Source organism: Dipodomys merriami, unplaced genomic scaffold (assembly GCF_024711535.1).
Source record: "Dipodomys merriami isolate MVZ:Mamm:240054 unplaced genomic scaffold, mDipMer1.0.p SCAF_57, whole genome shotgun sequence".
Classification (NCBI taxonomy): domain Eukaryota; kingdom Metazoa; phylum Chordata; class Mammalia; order Rodentia; family Heteromyidae; genus Dipodomys; species Dipodomys merriami.
In genome coordinates, this window is record NW_027206146.1 from 3341819 (window position 1) to 3347116 (window position 5298).

The following is a 5298-nucleotide window of genomic DNA, read 5'->3' on the forward strand; positions in this document are numbered from 1 at the left end:
GCTGTGGCTGATCGACCCAGGGATAGAAAGGAGGCCCAGAGTTCAAGCCCAGGACTGGCACAAAGAAGGAAAGAGAGAATGAGGGACACACACAGACAGACAGACAGAGACAGACAGAGGAGAGGGAGGGAAAGCCAGCACAGCAGGAAGGAAGGAAGGAAGGATGGAAGGAAAGAAGGAAGGAAGGAAGGAAGGAAGGAAGGAAGGAAGGAAGGAAGGAAGGAAGGAAGGAAGGAAGGAAGGAAGGAAGGAATGGAAGGAAGGAAAGAAGGAAGGAAGGAAGGAATGGAAGGAAGGAACGGAAGGAGGGAAGTGAGGAGTCCTGCTGGTGTAGCACTGTCCACAAACATCAAGGCTCTTTCCTGACAGTTACTCCCTTAGTCTTGTGCTTATTTGTTCCACATAATTTATTTTCACAACTCTTGATTTTCCTTGTCGCTTTGTGTTACATATCTCTATACTCTCTGGTAATTCAACAAGGACATTAAGTGTACTTTTGAAAAGCACATTTTTTAATGTAAAGTTGTTTTTACAACACGATGGCTCCTTGATAAAGAGCCTTGCTTGGCTATTGTGACATTTTCTGCAGTGCTCCTCATGTTCCTTGTTATGAGGTCAATTTACCACAGCCTCTGGGGTACTGGTGAGGGCTGCTGTGCTGAATGACAGGCAGGGCCCTCTGGTCCATGGCTCTCCACCTCCACCCTTTTCTTCTTGGGAATGAATTGCTGGGTGACAGCAAGCCAGAAGTAGCACTGATGTCCCAGGGACAGTCACATGCCCTGAGCACAAACGCTTAGGGATAGGACCCAGGCCCTGGTTTCTAGTCTTGGGACCGGCACAGAAAAGGAAAGCAAGCAGATGGCAGGCCTGCCTCCAGGAGCCATCCAGGGAATATGCCAGGTGTTGAGTGGACTGTGGGCTCTGAGCTAGGCCCCGCCCTTCCCCTCCCCCACAGTGCTCAGCAATGCTCCACCCGCTTTTCCTCTTTTTTTTTTTTTGGTCCACGGTGAGGCTTGAACTCTGGGCCTAGGCACTGTCCCTCAGCTCTTCAGCTCAAGGTAAGGCTCTGCATCCCCCCATCCCTGCCATCCCCTAGAAGCACATCCTCCCATCGTCATGCTGACATGCAGCCCTGCCTGGACTCATTACTTTTGGAGGGTTCGCACATTAAGGACATCTCTCTCCAGCTCTGTCTCCTCCTTTCTTCCTGAGCACCCTTAGTTCTGCGCCACCATCTTGTTTCCTGTCCCCTGTGTTCTTGCCATGCAGTGGCCAGACTCCTGACTCCTGCTAACCTGCTGCACACCTGCTGGTCAGAGCTCACAGCCAGCTCCTGACTTGGCTTCATTCACAGCAGCACCTGGTTACTATGCTCAATATGAAGGAGAGATGAGACAACTTGTGCAGGATGAACTCGGAGCCAGGAGAGATCAGAAGGGGTGGACCCTTGGGCCCCATGATTGCTGCCCAGGGCATAGGAGGCTTCACCCATGATAGGAGGAAGAGGAGGAGGAGGGCTTTCAGCCATGGCATCTCAAGGGAGCAGCAGGTAGGGTTACTGTGCATTCACACACCCGTGGAGGGAGAGAGGGACTGCCACTGAGGCTGAGCAGGTGAGCTGTTCCGAGGGGACAGGACAGGGGTGGTGGTGCAGGTGGTGGCAGGGGAGCCCGGGACTCACTGAAGGAGCTCTGCCTTCACAGGGCTGGACACTCCGGGGTAGTAGACGGAGAGGAGGCCTCAGGCAGAGGTGCGGGAGGTGAACCAGTTGCCCCCCGCCAGCCATTTCACCAGCAGCATGAAGTGAACTTCGAGGTCAGAGGGCGAGAGCTCTTGAGAGATGGTCCACAAGGTGTTCGAGATGAGAATAAAGTTTAAAGGTCATCTTGACCCTGGTGCTCACTTGAAGGCACATACAAGGAGCTGGCTTTCTTGAAAAACACCAGGTGCCTGGGATTGCTTTGCTATGTCTGCAGAGTTTGTTTTACTTTCTACCAGTTGACCTTGTCCTGTTTTTACTGCACTCTGTTTTTAGTGAAATTTTCCTTGTTTTTTTCTGGACTATTGTAACCTTATGTTACCTCTTGACTTCTAATAGTATATATTAGGGAAAGTTAAAAATAAACGATACTTCAGTCTTTAGCTGTAGACCTCCTGACCCCATCCTTTGTCTTAAGTCTTCATTTTTCTGCATCCTCGTCCCCTAATTCAGTATTCCCTTTCGTTGCCAGCAGGTTCCGGCATGTGGGCCTGAACAAGGACCTGAAAACCTGGGATCAAGACAGATGACCCTGCTAAGGTAAGAGGACGCATCTGGAAAAAGAGAGCGGGTGATAGTACAATCAGGAGTAAGAAATTACAAAGCAAGGTAACAGCTGCACATTATATGTGCAGGCTCTTAGGGCATGCTTCAAGCTCAAATAGTGAAAGTTGGACAGAGGCAGTTAGAGAGTTTCTTTCCCTTTATCAAGGAAGTATGCCCCTGGTTCCAGGAGGAAGGAACCATTAGTTTAGAAACTTAGCAAAAACAAATAAAAAAAAGGAAAAAATGATTCAGGGACACTATGATGCAAATGGCCTGTAAGTTAAAACATTGCTGCTTTTTGATTGTCTGGTATCTGTGTAGCCTGCAGGTTCTGTATTGGAGTTGGCAAGAAACTTGGCGGACGCGCTATTAGACAGCCAACTGGGCTGGTGGGAGACATCCCCCGGATCCCCATCAGGGTAAACTATCCACTAGTGCGGATATTTGGGGCCATCTCTAGTCCAGCACTTTCTGTCTGACAGTCTACAATGCATATGCTTTAAATGTGTTTTGTCCAAATGTTTGTGTGTATGTATTCTGGAATTCTTGGAATGTTTCTTCTCTCAGATTCATCCTGATGCGAGAGCCCAGAGGAGACTGGCTAACACCCCCTCAATATCTGTTTCTCTCTAGCTCCTTCTTTGTTACTTACACTTTAAATTGACCCCGGTTTCTACTTTTCACTGCCACCTCCTTCACCCTCTCTGGATCCAGAAGTAGGGGAGTGGTGGGGGGTGAAAAACCTGGAGATTCTAACTATAATTTCAAAGGGCTGGCAGGGAGAACTTTCAGCCAGATCAAACTGCCACTGACAACCTGCAAGTAACACCAGCAAGATCTTAGCCTCAGGCCTTAGTCCAGGGGGTCTGACTATGGGGCGAACCTGTCAGGCTGAGGGGACGGCCGTTAGGGACTTCTTTCTCTTTCCCCAAGATGAGTGGGAATTCTCCTCCACCTTGGAAGGCCCCTTGGGCAAAGTTAGCAGGAATGTAAAAGAAAAATGCTCTAGAGGTGAGTAGAGGGGGTTTGGGTCCTCTGGTAAGTGGATTTGAGTCCCACTTGTGAATGGTGGTGAGATGTCATGCCATTCACTGAGACTTGATTTTGTCTTTGTGGCCACTTGTCTGTCTTGTTTACTTCAGTGTGTTTTATGCTATGTTTTCTAAGGTAGGGCTAAACTGGGGGCCCATTAGCCCCCAACTCAGCCTTTGGTTGTTGCCTTGTCTAGTTGTGTTTTAGAATTGATACCAGTATTAAATGTACCTACAACTGATTTTGATTTTTTTGCGCATTTTAAGATCTGTGTGTGTTTTGTATGTGTTTGTGAACATGTTCAAGATAAAAGTTATCAGCATGCTGTAAAAATTGGGTAAGTTTAAGTTTAAAATTCAAAAGGTTATGAGGTTTGTACATTACCAAAAATTTTTAAGAATTTTCACATTATTTTAAGGATTCTTCAACTTAGAAAATTAAAAATAGGCTTAAAAACTAGTGGGGCCACAGCCTGCCAAGCCTATATATTACTTGTATCCTTAACCAGTCTGTGTAGAAATTTACAGCCCAGCATGAGTTGTGACAGTCCCTTGGAGCCACTGAAAGACCCTGCTGTTTCTGCTGCTGCTACAGCCTGACAGTCACCTGGAGGAAATCTACATTCTTACCCTGACCACCTCCACCGTGGAAAAAGTAGACTAAACTCTTGCCTGATTTCATTTTTTGGATGGCTTCGCTTTGTCCATGTTACCATATAACTACTCTAATTTTATTATGGCTACTGCTCTTGCCAGGGAGACCAGCAAACATTGTATTGCTCCTTCCCTACACTGCTTTGCCACTATGGGACTTCCTAAACATATTAAAACTGATAACGGTCCAGGATATATCAGACAAGCTTTTCAAACTTTTTGTAAATCTTACCAGATTTTTCACTCTACAGCTATTCCCTATATTCCTCAAGAACAAGAAATTGTTAGACAAGCCAATGGACTGTTAAAACACCCAATTTTTAAATTAAAATGGGGGAATTATTCCCTTTCTCTCCTGTTAATATTCTTCTCATGCTTCATTTGTGCTAAATTTTTTAAGCTTAGATTGTAATGGCCTTTCTGCAGCACAGCAGTTTTGGAAAAAAAGAGAGCAAAGTGCTTTTGCCCAAGTTCAGTGGAAGGATCCTTTTACAAGTGATTGGCACAGGCCTGATCCGGATTTACCTTGGAGTTGAGGACATGTTTGTGTTTTTTCGCAGGAAGAAAATAAATCCTGCTGGTTGCCTGAGCATTGCGTTAGGATTGTGGAGGCTCATTCAGATGACACAAATGCTGACACATAGAACTTACATGCCAGATCCCCTGATTGTGCACCCTAAAACTTGGGTGGGAGTTGAAGTGCTCATTCACGTCAATAGATCAGCATACAGTACAACCCCCTATCCCTTCATCCAGCACACCAAGGTGGGAGATAGCTCAGCTTCCTAATCCAGGATTCCATATCGTTGCTGGCAGGCTCCAGCAACAAGGACTACACCGCCTTGGCCCATACCACTGTCTCCGCCACCGCAGCCAGCGACTCCAGTGGGGGCTGCAGGGGTGGGGGAGGGGTGGGTGGCACTGATGTTCTGCTCAGTCCTCCTACCCTGAGGCCATCCCCCTGGACAGCACCCCGCCTCTCTCCCAACATGGCTCCATGGCTCCTGTCTTTGCCATGGGGATGAGAACAGGGGCCCCACATGCCACACACCAGCAGGCAGTGCACATTCTCTGTGCTCTCACCAGGCTGGTGAAAGTTCCCAGCTGCCCAGCCAGGGTCAGAAGGACCTCATCCTCATCGTACATGGTGTCTGTAGGGGCAGGGCATTCCCATCACACCTACTCTGGGCCCCAGCACCCTGGCATCCCAGCCCCAAGATACCAAAGCTTGATGATGTCAGTACCCACAGTTTTCCCATATGGCCAGCACAGAACAAGATACTAGCTGGGGGTGGGTGGGGGAGT